The following is a 15,638-nucleotide window of genomic DNA, read 5'->3' on the forward strand; positions in this document are numbered from 1 at the left end:
GCACTAGCTTCATTACCAGGGGGCTGTAATGTTTTGGCAATAATAACTGATGTATAATGTCTTCTCTGTCTTTACTTGCCCTGTATAAGAGATGATCTCTTAACTCAACATAGGGATAAGAAGTAAACGAAATATCATGGTCACTTTTCTCTCTTAAAACCTTAGTTATATTCTCTCCTACCATCCTTAAATTATCACCTTCAAATTATGCCTTTTTTAAGTGTTTGTGACTTACCTGTAAGTCCACTAACTCAAGATTATTTTCTTCACTAGCTTGCCTAGAGGTGGAAGTTAAAGTGTCCTCTCCCCCCCAAAAAATGATACTACATTTTTTTTATTCCTTCCCTACAAAGGGTAATTCTCTGCAAAACACCCTTTCCTTTATTTTTTCTTATATCTTTACAATAATCTTGATAGCTCTTTTATTTTTTGTTTACCATCTCTCTGTCTTAATGTGAGTGGATAATGTCTCACTTGCTTATACCTCCCTCTGCAAAGAGTATCTCAAAACAACATTTGTCTTCAGTTTTATTTTCTTACTTTCTTACAGATACCTGCCACTTAGAGCATGTCATTAATGCATTGAGTTTTCTGCTTGAAACTAACAGAAAGAGGCTCAGAATTCCTAAATCACTGATAGTAATCGTTTATGTGAGCCTTCATTTAAATGCCTCCCTCTTCTGTTTCTGTTTCAGTTTTAATATTAACATTTATTATAAGACTAATTTCCCAGACCCCTGCTTGTAAATATTTCATCTCCCAAGCCCCTGCTTACACTACCAAGGGTACTGGAACTCAACAACTTGGGATACATGGCTAGCCTTAAAAAGGCTCCAGTGGTCATTAACCTAATATACACCTACGGACCTATGAAGACGCTGTGCAAATTATGTCTTGTGTTGATTTTTACTTCAGTGTTTCCTGTTAGTTTACCTTCAAGTCCTTATATTGACATCACTTACATATTTGTGTTCTTGGTAACAGACAGGATCCTTTTTACTGTCTAACCAACCCTATCAGATTCTATCCCTCCTCCACTTATTTTCTTCTGTACAAACTCCCTCCTCCTGGTTTTGATTCCAGATCTCTGTATAGGTCACTACTTTGCTCTTACCATACCTCTCAACCTCTTAATGCAAAAAATCTGGACAGAGCTTGACAAAATAGGGGTACAAATAGGGACATATTTTAAATATTGCTCTTATAAAGTTGCTAGAGTAATAGGATTTGTTTTCATATACATTTTCTGATGGATTTGAAGTCTGAAATCAAATGTATGTCATTATTTATTGACTTCAATCCTGATATCATCCCAATGATTTGCTAGGAAGAAAGAGGAACAGGCCAAAAATTTAGACATTCTGTGAAAATCTGTAGAGTTGAGAGGTATGGCTCTTACCCATTCCTATAATAGATATGCCTATTAAGCCGCTACTCTACTTATTTCCTATTAACAGCGTTTGCCTGGCACACTTAAAATGGAGGAATTGTTTGCTAATATTTCATCAGAGTCAATTCGGGTTGCAGCCACAGTATGCAACACATTTCTCATAATTGACTGAATTTTTACATGTGTGAGGGAAAATTCATTTCGGTTAAAATGAATGCATATCACCTCCACATTTATCTGTTACTAATGCTATGCTTACAAATTAGGGCATCTTAGACAATGGTAATTATGTTTCCAGAAAACAGCTTGATCTTCTTTTTCTTTAAGAAATACAATACATTTTATCAGCATAAATGTAACATGATGATACAGTGCAGACACAATTATTCTAGCTATAGTGCCATCACACTCAATAGGAACACCTTCATGAGTTTCACATTACCACTACTAATTTTCTATTTGGCATTAGTACCATGGAAGTCAGCAATGTGCTCCCTTCCTCCCTTTAAAACAAATCAACTTATTATTTGCTACTGTGTGTTTCAAAGAAGATGTCATATTTCTTATTGCATCTTTATTCTTAGAAGAAGACATCTGGGGTTTAAACACTGCCTCATTAAAACAATTCTCTGAAAGTTTCTAGCATATTAGAGTTCTAGGGATCATGTTACAATGCCCATTTTCTTTAAATAGTGTTTACTGCTAAAACATCTAAAACATTCACTTTATGTTGCTATAAGGTTCTAGCCATATATTTAACACTTTTTTAAGCCATGCATCTTTGCTCTTACTGGTTTACGAACATTAAAAGTTTAGTCACAAAATTTCATAGATTGTACTTCAGAGGCAAACCCAGCTCTAGACAAAAGATTTTTAGCATACCATATTCAGTATTATATGTAGCATCTTCCATGATAATAAACACCTTGGTGTTGCTCCACTCAACTCAATGACATAATTTTCAACTAGTCTGCTCAGTACCGGTGATCTAGGGTGAAGTAAAGCTCAAAGTAATTAAGAATTGTTCCGGGTTATGTTCCTTATTTATTTATTTTTTGTTGTTTTTTTTCATGGAAGGAAAAAATTTGAAGGTTAGAGACTTCATTTGTCATTACAACTGAATACTGCTTTGTTTGCACCAGCTTCTGGTCAATCTCCACCTTAAGCTCAAAAATTATTTTCAACAAGTGATCCATGGTTGGGGTCACCAGGAAACAGCAGTGAACAAACACAACAAATACAGAAAAAGAAACATCTGTAATTGAAACAGTTGACATACATAATAACAGATGCACTGCAAAAACAGTATATGGCAAGTCACTGGCTAATTGTCCACATTCTCCAATAGTGTACATCCAAGGAAAACTAGAGATACTGCTTTACATGAAAACACATATCTATCTGGTCCTTTACATAGTAAACCAAAATAATTGCCCAGTTGGTTTGTATAAATGATAAGCAATTAGTACCTCATTAGCTAGCTTTTCTGACCACATTCCCCAGGCACAAGGGATATGCCATAGAGTTTCAGGCTAACTACAAATTTTACAAACTTAGTATGCTACAATATATGTATACATATGCAAACACATAGACATATATGCACACACACACACACACACACACACACACACACACACACACACACACACACACACACACACACACACACACACACACACACACACACACACACACACACACACACACACACACACACACACACACACTTTTGTCAGAACAAACTTAAAAGTAAAGGCTGCAGTCTAACAGAAGAAAACATGTTAAAGTAACTAGTTTTAGTCCACTTTTAGTCAGTGAAGTAGTACATCTTTCACTGATATTGGATTCCTTACAGAAAACATCTGATGTCCTGGGATTTTATTTAGTTCCTTTCACTCGAGACTCCTCTGGATCACCTTTGTTTTACAAAGTGTCTCTGATAAGGGTTATCCAAAACCCTTATTATATATACACTTTGTTCAGCTGGTAACAAATCCTTAGTGTTCCTGCTAAAGGAGCACTTATCCCATGTGCAGCAATGACTTATAAAAACCTAAATAGAACACATTAAAACAGAATTTATCATAAAAGGACAGAGCTTTAACAGCTTCAGTGGTGGAAACCATCAAATTGTATGGCTTATCTGTATTTGTCTGTGTGAGTATTATATACATATATATTTATATACAGAGAGAGATATCACATACACGTATAGATAGATTCATAGATTAGTGCTAGGCTAAGTGCCCTTGTGGGCCATTTTAAGCCTAGCCAATTATCCCTTGTGAGGCTAAAACCCTGCACCTTGTGTTTGTAAGGCAAACAACTTAACCATTAGGCTACCCTCCCAACCATGTGTGTATATAAGTATCTATACACAGGAGTTTGTATATATGGGTGTATATCATTAGATCTAAAAAACAACATATGGAACACAACTTGTCTACAGACACTTTGTTTAACCCAGCATAAAAAAGGGGGGGGCATCCCAGCATAAAAAAGGGGGGGGCTCTCCCAACATAAAAAAGGGTGGGCCTCACCTCCCTAACTTATTCATATAACAGTTGCACTGCAGTTTAAGGAAGGGAAAAGAAATAAAACACTGGAAGTGCATAGCTAGTTTATACATCCAGTATACTGTGAAAACTCACACTAGTAGTCAAAGAGTCAAACTTTACTTATTATCAGAATTATAACTTGTAAAATGTACTGAAGAATATCATTAGATCGACTGAGATTATATCAGTTCTTTCAACACTTGTGATGATTAGATAAAGTAATGGACTACTTTGATGCCACCTATATATGTATGTGTGTACATATATACATGCATATACACACACACACACACACACATATATATATATATATATATATATATATATATATATATATATATGGATCTACTTTTAAATAATGAAATCCAATTACATTGAACTGCATAATGTCGAGACCAATAACTTGAAATCTCACTTCCCTGAAACTTCACAACATCGACCCCCATAATATCAAACAGCAAAAAGAAATAACAACTACCTACTCTCCACCTACTCAAAATTGTAACTAGTTTTGAACTCCTACACTTTTGCGGGGGGGGGGTTGCACCCCTTGCACCCTCCACACTCCCCACAAATTAAATATACCAACTCTGTGATCAAACTACATTGAGGAAAACTGCAAACTATGGCTGCACGTTCCAAGATAACATCAAGATTAAAATACCAACAACACAAGATGATAACAGGTTAAAGGATCTAATTTTATACTGTTGGCAATGCATTTAAACACTAAGGGAATATGTTTAAATACGTGCCTGCCTCTTTAAATATATGCAGTATGTCCTTCAGCAAACATCGAACGTTACTTTCATGCTACAGGACTTGTAGGATGAAACATTGGTATGGTAAAATTCATTATACTGTTTCTTACGACAAGGATAATCATCTGTTTTTAACAGTTTAAAATATGAAAGTTTTACTGCTCTTCTTTTAGAAGCAATGTTAAGGTATGGTAGGAAGAAGATGTATCTGTTTAAAAAAAGTACATTATTTACATATATACAGATTGCAACTTGTAGCAGAAATATCTATGACCACACCTACAAGATGTACCTTTTTTTTGTTAATATTAGCATTATTCAAGTTATTTGTTACAGGTAAGTATTTTAGAAGCAGGAAAGCATTTTCTACAAAATACTATTCGATGTTTTGAAATTCGATATAGAAAAATTTTGACAACATGATATTCGATCTTGGAAACTTTCAGCAGTTTAATGTAACAAGATTCCGCTATTTAAAAGTAGACCATACACACACACACACACACACATATATATATATATATATATATTTTATATATATATATATATATATATATATATATATATATATATATATATATATATATCATGATGAAGAAATAAAGTATATGGGACATACTCCAGATCAGAGGCAAGCCGATAGAGCTACTTTGAAAATGTCACATCAGAAGCATGTTGTCCTCTCTTATTGCTGAGACTGATGTATAGTAATCAACAATGTAGTTTCCATCAAAGTTGTTAAACCAAGACATCCAAGATGGCTGCACACTGATCAACAGCTTGGCTTTAGCTCTCCCAATGTGAAAACAGAAAATGAGAAACTACAGCCAGAAATATTGCCAATTTTAGTAAGATTCAGTTACTGACTAGTAAGTACACTGCCTGGATACCTGCAAAAAATATACTAACAGAAGCTGAAATTAAATCATCTAGAAAAGGTGAAGATAAAACACTGGCTGGGAAGCATCTTGCAGTTGTCAGCAAAACCCAGTCCAAGTTCCAGTTTTGGTGCAAGACATGGCTTCCGGGAATCTAGAGGAATAAAATATGAGAAATGCGCTTAGAGATGATTAAAATAATTGAAATACCGAAAGAGTTTATTGACTCAAAACAAAAGACTGGAGGAAGGAAAGGGATAACTGTTAAGTAAAACATTTTTTTTCTTAACAATTTTTCTAAGAAACTTTGCCCAATATAAACTGCATGTTTTATGTAAAGTATTTTTTAATTGTTCTTGCATGTGACACAGTTATTAAAGTAAATAGGTACCTTTCTTCCTTCCTCTTTTGTTCTCTTTTTTTTTCTTTTTGTTATTAAGAAATGTAAGCATTACAGTGCAAAAAGAGAAGAAATGCTATACAAAAATGTGATAAGTTTATAGGCTGTAATCCTGATTTGTTGCAGTGGATGTAAAAGTACACAGGTCATAATATATGTAGAGCCAATATGTTTTCTCTTACTTCTGCATAGATGAATGTCTAGATTAAGACCCTTGGCATAGTCTAATAACACATTTTAAGTGGAAACAAGTAAATATGAGAACACCTAAGTTAATGAAAATTTTTCCTTTAGCAATAAATGTTTCAGCTTGTCTTTCAGGCTGCAACAGAGGAATTCATCTTTTTTCTCTTATATTTCCATGGAGGCAGTCTAATAATAGGGCAATAAAAAACAGAGCACTGTTCTTTTTATGGCTAAAAGGGAAAGGGATGAGGATGAAGCAAGGATGTAATTCAAGAAATAAGGAAAGAATGGAATTTTGGATGGAGATTCTTATGGAGAATAACAATTATACAGAATATTATTATTATATTCATAAAGCAGCAGAACATATAAGAACTAAGCCAACATGGGAATGGAGAAAAGAGATTCTGCTGATAGGGATGACTGCAATTACAGGTACAAGGAATAGGCAAGAGGGGACTGGAATTTACTGGATGAAGTTGGCATATGAAGCAAGGTATTAGGAACAAATAATTAGAGATAGAAAGGTAACAGAAAGAGAAGAGGCCAAGAAGACATTTGGATTGCAGGCTAGTGATTACCTTCCCTATCTGTGACTGATATTAGAATACAGAAATAGGGAAAGACACAGGGAAATCCTGAATGAAAGACCTCCACTAGTTGAGTTTTTAATTGAATCTAGAACAGCTGTTGTTAAAAAGGGATATTTAGTAGGGCATATAAATATTGCACAATAACTAAAGGAATTCATCAGAAAAGGTCAAAAAAGATTGAGAGGAAAGGTTTGATATCCAATTCACAAGGAAACAATGGGATGACATATGTATGGTTGCCAAATAGCAACAAAGTCTAGAAGATTTAGGATTTTTGCCTGGAAGTGTTTACGTAGATATTTTTATACATCAAGCAAAATCCACACATAATTTTTCCTCAGATAGATGGCAAATGTTGGAGATGTGACAGGGAAGAAAGAGGAATCTGGGAGCATATGTTTTGGGAGTGTAATGAGTTGGCAGACTTTAAAAAATTCCTACAGAGTACTTGATCAGAAATACTGGGTGAGCAAATGAGTGTAACTAAGGACATTTTTTTTTGTAACTGGGGTACAGGATATGAATTATCTAGACATAGTAAGGCCTTGTTATGTTTAATTCTGATGGCTGCCAGAAAAGCATTTACTGGAAAATGGAAGTCAAAACCCAAACCAACTACACCTTAAGTAGTGAATATTGTAACATAGATAAAAGAACAGGAAGTAAGATATTTAGAAAAGTTTGGGAGTAAATTACATAGAAAAAAATGGAACTGTTGGGAACAATACATGCAGTCAAATATTGTGGAAGAGGGATGATGTTTAACAGAAGGAAAGAAGTGAATACTTTACGCAATGTTACTTAGATTATATATCACACATATATTGTTATACATCCTGTAATGTTTGTAAATGTGAACTTGTTAATACATTTTGATTACTTTTATATAAATACAGGTTTACCAATGTCACAAGTAATAATTCTGTAAGGGTGTTAAAAAAAGTTGTTAAACCCAAGTCCCATCTGCCTGAGAGTAAGAGCTCAGATGGATATAAAAGATCCTACAGTACCTATTGAAAAAAAGTAGGGAATATTCCAGATACTCTCGCCAAGCTTCTATAAATAGTATAAATACCTCCTTGTGTCTCTCCTGTAAAGAAGACATTAGCCTAGTGGGACTAAACCAGTCAACAAAGTATTAGAATATAAAATAAATAACATCATTCCAACATTATGGGTCTGGCACACTTTCTCATGATAACACAGCAGTGAAAGACATATCTCTTTAAATATATTTTTGCCAGTTTCAATTAAATTACACATGAGTATATTACAAAGTCATTCTTTCCATTTAATTGTTCCATGTGCCTCAGTTAGTGATTTTCCTTTCTCATGGCTGATTACTTTTAGAAGGTGCAAGCAAGTAAACTTGAGAGTCTGAGCATTCTTTGCTGAAAGAAATAATGATACAATGGCAAGCAGTTCAATGAAAAATAAAGTTTGAAATTATGAGAAGTGTATAACAGCTAGTAGTCTCCCCAGCAGCCTTTATACTTTAATACATTTAATAGAACATTGCATACTTTTGTTTTATTTAAAGGTAGAAAAAAATAAAATAAAATGAACTGAGCACAGGCTGTATCAGGCACGCAAAATTATTTATTATAAATTCTGTTTAAAAGGTATTCTGGAGAGATCAGACAAGGGTAGGATACAAGAAAAATGACAGTTTGTGCTCCCAATGTAGCCATATTTTGCCAATAACATTTGTACAGATCTGTGACAAGAGAATAGTTGTCAGGGGAAAATATAATTGCAATTCCCAGGCAGTGGTTTACTTGGCATTATGTAAGGACTGCCCAGCATTTTACATAGGTAAAACCCAACAAAAATTGGCACAGAGAGTTTATGAGCACATGTATGAAATTAGACAGGCTTATGAAAAAAATGCATTATAAGACATATTAAAAATACCCACAACACATCTTTAAATTTGTGATTTTGGTCAGATATAATAATCGGGGAGGACCTTGGAAAGTTTATTTAGAGACCAGGGAAACCTGGTGGCAAATTTTTGCCAATGCAAGTAGCCCCCCATATTTAAATGAACTGGTATATGTCACCAGTGCCCTAAAATTAAAGGTTTATGATAGATGAGATGTCAGCTAGTATTTTATATTTATGAATTTTTATGAAGGTATATTTATTTATCTTGTCAAGGCTGTCTAAAGTATTTATAAAAGTTTTTTAACATTTGTACAGGTGTCTTTGGTTTTAATTTATAACAATGATCAAGTGTTCCTTTCAATGGATAAATGTGAGCTGAATTCTAATTGGTTTGTTTGAATCAGCTGCAGATATATAAAAATGTCATGGAAATGTATTCATTTGTCTGAAGAAGTCTGGTGATGTGCACCAGACGAAAGTGCTTATCTCAATAAATAATTTTGTGTGCTTGATACAGCCAGTGCTCAGTTCACTTTATTTTATTTTTTCTGAGTTTTTTTGTGTCATTCGTGGTGTACATTTATTTAAAGGTAGCCAATGATTTTTTTTTCTTCTTAGGTCTAAAAGTTAATGTTTTCTGAAAGCATGCATGACATTTTTTATATCTGGGAGGGGACCGGATATAAGAAAAGCACAGTCAGAAATCAGTGTAAGTGGGAATGCAGGCTGAAACGTATGCTTTAGCATGGGTAATCTTAACTTTAGATTAGGTTATATCTGGAGTGACAGCTGTTGATTAGGGCAAATGTTCCTATCTGGAGGGATAAATTTCATTTGCTGAAAATGTACATAGTTTTGTGTGTTTCTTCTAAGTTAATACAGGATGTTTTTTTTTTCTGAAAATTTATCTAGTTTTCTGTTTGAAGGTTTTCATTAAAACAAAATGTCTTGAAAATTTGACATTGGTTCAAAAGGAGATGAGAAAAAAACAAATGTTTAAAAGATCCACCTGACCAACATTAGCATGTGCACGCAAGACAAAAATACACATTGAAAAAACTGTCATGTATTATAAGTGGGAACAATAGCTTTTTATCATAATGGCTACTTTAGACATAGTATCTTGCAAAGTAAATGGCCTTACAGGTATAGACAAAAAGGAAAAAGTGTTGAACTATATTAAGGGAGAAAGTATGGCATATTGGTTAAGGTATTTACCTCACAAGCATACGATACTGGGTTTGATTCTTACCTTTATAAGGAAACTGGCTAGGCTTAAAATGGCCTGCAAGGGCAGCTAGCCTTGTACATACTAGTGAGCCTATAAAACTATAAGAAATGCAGAATGCAAATAGCAATGGTGCAGGAGACATATTTGGAAGAAAATGTGAATTTGACAAGAAAAAAATTTCAAGATGGACATTTAGCAGAATATCAGGGCCAAATGAAAAGGAGAATAATGATACTGACTGCTAGAAGTGCTCAAGTAGAAATAGAAAAGGCAAAAAAAATGTAATAATGGTATATTTGTAGTCGTAAGGGGTTATTGGCAAGGGGAAGGATTATGATGGCATGTACTTATATTCAACCAAAAAATGCGATTATGGAAATTATGAAAACTTTAGGAAAAATAATCAGATTTCAGCAGGGAATATTACTTTTAGGAGGGGAATGCAACTTGATTTGTGATAGTGAGGATGTATCAGGGAGACTGAGAAAAGAAAATACAACAAAAGTGGGTAGATTTGTGAAGAAATTTATGTTTGGAAGATGTGAATTTAGTAGTAGGAACTAAGACAGGATATACATATTATTCCCCAAGGTACAATAACTGGAGTAGATTGGATAGAAATTATTGTTCACAGTAACATATTTATTTAATTGAAAGCTTTGACACACGTCCAATAACTATTTCAGTTCATGCACCGATAAAAATTAAGATACAAATGCAGGGTTATAAAGTAAAGATGAGACACTGGCACTTTACCTGTTAAAAAGAGAGGCATTTAAGGAACAAGTAGTGCAAATTATTCAAGAGTTATTAGGAAAACAGAAATTTCTTTGGAAGGATAGCTATTGAGTGGAATAAAATGAAAATGGAGTTTAAAATAGGGTCGAACCAAAAGAGGAAGAGATACAGGTAAGAAGTAATGCAAATTATTTATAGTGGGTTTTATCTACAGGTCAGGCATGCTTTTATCAACCAGAGGGCAAATTGTGGTTGATAAAAATAGAACAAAGTGGTTTAGTATTAACTGATTTGAAGGGATATTTTAGAGCTATGCAGTAAAAGCCCATATACATAACATGAGCAAAAGGTTAAAATTCAAAATGGATCTCTTATAACACCTTCTGTGTTCAGTGGACTACCATTGATGTGGTAATTCATGGGAACCAAGTTTTTCCTAAATGGGATGACAACACATTTTTTGGCACTGAGCTTAAGGCCATGGTTCTGACACCAGTTGTTGCTCTCAGTGAGACCTTTCTGTAGGATGTCAGCATCACTCAGGGAGTTAATAATAGCTCTCAACTTGCAATCCTCTGTGAACTTTGTCAGCCAGAGTTCCTTTGTGTTGGCCTGGACTTCAGAGAAGTGGATACCAAACAGGAGAGGAACTAGGACCAAACCCTGTGGGACTCCACTCATGACTTGTCGGCAGTCTGACTTGGAGTCAGCTGCCTTCACACTGTGGGTTCTACCTGTAAGCCAGTTTGCAACCCACCTAGTGATATAGGGGTTGATGCCTAGCTTACTGAATTTTTCTGTGATTCCTGAGTGGGGAAAGGTGTTAAAGGCCTTGGCCACATCAAGGTAGGCTGTATGAACCACCTTGCCTTCATCCACAGCTCTGGTGACTGACTCAAAAATTGACCAAGTTGAGCAGGCATGATCTACCCTTCACAAAGCAAAACTGTGTGGGATCCAGAATTTGGAGATTCCCTACATCCTTGTTTATTAGATCCATGATGATGCGTTCCATAACTTTGCATATCAGACTCAACAGGCTAATAGTTACCAGGGTCTGCAGTCCCTCCTCCTTTGTGGAGAGGGATGACTTTAGCAGTGTGCCATTTGGTAGGGTCAAAGCCTAAGGTGAGGCTGTGATTGAACAGGGCACACAGGTGAGGTGCCAGTTCACTCTGTAGTTCATGTAGAACACAGCCAGGGATATTGTAAGGTCCCATAGAAGCTGTATTCTTGGCCTTGAACAGTGCTGTTTTAACCTGCGCAGCAGTAATACTTGGTGCCTGGCAATCTACTGGTATTGTGACTGGTCCCTTGTGAAAGGAGGGATAAATTTGGCACTGAATCTATTGGCCAGTATATTGGCAATATCTGTTGGCTTGGTATAGGAGGTGCCATTGTGCAATAGCTCAGAGCAAATCTGGGTATTGCCATTGAGATTCTTTACATAACTATAGAAGGTCTTGTGGTTACCTTTACCATCTGCTGCAATTCTGTTTTCAAAGCTAGCTTTAGAGAATTTGATGAGGGATCTAAACTTTTTGTTGAGGTTGATATGAGAGTTTTTCCAGTCCTGGGACTTTACCTTCTTCCTCATCAGTTTCCTCCTTCTGTTGTAGAGTTTGTTTATGGCAGGGGACCACCACATTGGCTTCCTTTTTTTGGAGGAGAGTGTCTTGGTTTTCTTGGGTATGGCGAGATCCATGCATTTGTGTATCTGTTCGTACAGTGCATTGGTGCATGATTCGGCTATCATGCAACTGATCTCCATTTGCATAGGTGCCGTGAAGTTAGCCACCTCTGTTTTTAGGAGCCCAAAGTTAGCTTTTCATGGTGGTTACCTTTGCAGGGTGGGGGTTGAAGGGATGTGGATTTCCAAGGTGATTAGTTTGTGGTTGGATCAAACCAGGGAGGAGTTGACTACTGATATAGAGCAACGATCGCCCATGTTAGTAATGACCAGGTCAAGGATGTTGCTACCTCTAGTGGGGGTAAGAACAAGCTGGTCCAGGCCATTGGAATTAATGAATTCCAGGAAATGTTGGGCAAGTGTATTGGTACATCAGTAGTTTTCCCAGTTAATGGAGAGATAGTTGAAGTCGCCCAGTATGAGAGTGTTAGGTTGGACCCTAATATTCTCCAAGATGCTAATATTCTCCAGGATGCTTAGGAATGTGGAGTGTGAGTCTTGGGACATGGTTAGGGACCTACAGCAGGCTATGACCTGAATCACTGTCTTACCCAATGTTTGCTGCACCTGAAGTGTCTCAGATGCTTTATGTTGGGCTACTAGTCTGGAGGTGTGAGCATCCTTTATGAATATGGAAACACTACCACCTTTGGAGCTTTGGTCCAAGTTCTGTGGCCGAAAGGTGTGGAATGAGTTATAGCCTGGTAGTGCAGGGTTGCTTTCTGCTGCCTTGAACCAGGTCTCTGTTACGGCACAAATGTCAATGTTTTCCATTTTAAGGTGCTTCGAGCGAGTGTGTATGTAAACTGAAAAAGAATGTTATTATGGTTTGTTTTATTTTCTATTAATGTATGCATGCCTATGTCTTACGTGATAATTTAATAAAGATGTTTAAAAACAAGTTCTCAAGTAAGGTGTACAAACAGTGGTGGGATCAGTGCTGATGTATCACAACAAAATCTGGGCAGTGAAGACAGAGCACCTGAGGAAGATTGAGGTGAGAGGGAAAAGCACTTGACATAGAAAGTAGAATGTGTACTGTAAAAAGAGAAGTAACCCCAATTGTACAGAAAGTCAAGGAGAATAGATTACAGTGGTATGGCCATTTGCAGGAAAGCAGAAGGCATTGTGATAAAGCTGATTTGAGAGTCACAGGAAGAAGGCAAGAGGATGTGAGGATATCCAGACAAGAAATAGATGCAATTGTATGGGAGAAGACCTGCAACAATCAGGCACGACTGTTGATGAAAACAGGAGACTAGTGCAGCATGGACACAATGCCCTAACCACATGTAAAAAAGGGAATTAACGATGATGATGGTTACATTCATTTACACATACACATATCTGTCATTATTGGGAAGTATCAGTTTTTTGGAAATATTGGATAGATGAAGATAATCTGTTGATGACACAATGCAATTGGTAAAAAAAATATCTGCCCACTGCTCCGAGTACGTATGTATCTTTATCATATTCTTCCACTCTTAGGATCTTCATGCCTGCACTGCATTCAGGACACTCTCCTTCTTAACTCTATGATACCTCTCAAAAAGAAGTTGGTGAATAAAGGGAAAAATGAAGACTGTTATCCACTGGAGGAGGGCAAACTTTTGAATTTTCTTGTGCCCTACAGCCATACTCCTGACAGTGCCAACTATATTAGATAAACAAACGCCAATTTCAGTCTTACTCTCCTTAGCCTTCACATTCAGCTTCAGCCTCTAATAAATTAAATAGAATAGTCTCTCAAATTAAATACTTCCTTCTCTTTTTTGCATATAACAGATACTTGAAAACTCAGTCTGAATGAACCGCATTATGTATTTATAGCCTCATTTCCCACACAGACTACAATTAGATGCATTCCTTTTCATAAGTAATGAACACTTTATCTCAACTGTTTAAACATTATCACAGTTTTGTAGATGTTTCAATGCAGTTTGCTTTTCTTTTCACATCTAATAGGAAGGCCAACTGTGTCAGTTAAACATGTTATATATGTGCAATCTTATAATTATAATAGATATTTCAGTTATACCTCAGATGTACTCTTTAATTACGTTGTTCCACGATAAACTCTTTCACCCAAAAAAGGCCTTTCATTCTAAAACCTTCTGCAATAGTTACACATGAATAATCCATTATACAATATATACACAAAGTACTGATGTCCAATTTCGTGTAACATTATACTTCAACTACGTTTCATAAGAACAGTCCCCCTTTTCCATTTGAGTCTCGTTGTTCCTCCTATTCATCTTCCATCTTTAAATAACTCACAGATTCCCCTGGATTAGAAGAAACACCTATATAGTGCATCTCATGTGTTCCATAAGACAACTGTAAAAATAGTTCTTTTTTTCTTAACCATTGTCATCTCTATATGTACATACATTAATATTCCGGGAATCCAAAACATTTCAATACATTTGGAAAATAATCAGCATTTCATTTTTTTCATATTTCGTACTTTGTAATGGTATCAGTGAACTACATTTGTTTTTGTAACATGACCTTCAAGTAATCCTGTCCAATTTAAGAAATCTTCCATCCCTCGCAGTTGCCACAACTGCCGCAAAATGTACACATTTTCATTTGAAGATACAAAATTAATTAAGATAACTCTGATGTTGCCACATATCTTATTTGAATCAATCAGTAGCAGTCATATCACTTTGCCAGCACCCAATAAGCTCTTCAAAAAGACTATCCATTGTAGCATGCTGATTTTAAGCCATGCTTTCCTTTCCTTCCTCCTACCAGTCTCAAATGTTTCTCCATACTTTATCTTCCACTGAAACCATTTGCTGTTCAGCATATTCCACTTGACTGTTTTAAGTACCCTATTTTGAACCTCACCAACTTTTGCTTACTCAGCATCATGGTGATTTACTGATCATGCAAGAACTTAGTAGCTTCAATTTACAACATTTCCAAATGTCACTAGCAATCAGGCAGCAACCCTGTAAATTGCCACAAATCATATCTAATTTCCTCTAACAACTTTGCTATAGTTACACTGTAACAGTGTAAAGAGGGTGAAATGTTAACATTACACAAGTTCATAGGTTCATAGGTTCAAAGGTTCATACTAGGCTATCTGCCCTAGGGCATTTATAAGCCTAGCCAGAGTATGTTTGGCTTTCGCCACCCATTTTAAATTAATTTTGCTATGCCCTTTTTCGAGGTTAGTATACTGTACCTCTGTCTAACAGTGACACAGAAGTGATACCCGGGGTAAACCTATGATCTACTTTTTAGTTCTTATGCAAATTCCTAAGAATGGCTATGCAGTTATTATAGTCTTGAAAGATGCATTC

At 35.8% G+C, this 15,638-nt stretch overlaps 1 protein-coding gene across 9 annotated transcripts in view; it reads right to left on the minus strand.

Moving 5' to 3' along the window:
* The window catches only part of ADGRB1 (adhesion G protein-coupled receptor B1), a 4,264,735-nt gene that overhangs the window by 1,983,164 nt on the left and 2,265,933 nt on the right, over positions 1 to 15,638 (minus strand). The window lies entirely within an intron of this gene.

The sequence above is a fragment of the Protopterus annectens genome, chromosome 3.part1 (genome assembly GCF_019279795.1).
Source record: "Protopterus annectens isolate FY-2018-M chromosome 3.part1, PAN1.0, whole genome shotgun sequence".
Taxonomy (NCBI): Eukaryota; Metazoa; Chordata; order Ceratodontiformes; family Protopteridae; genus Protopterus; species Protopterus annectens.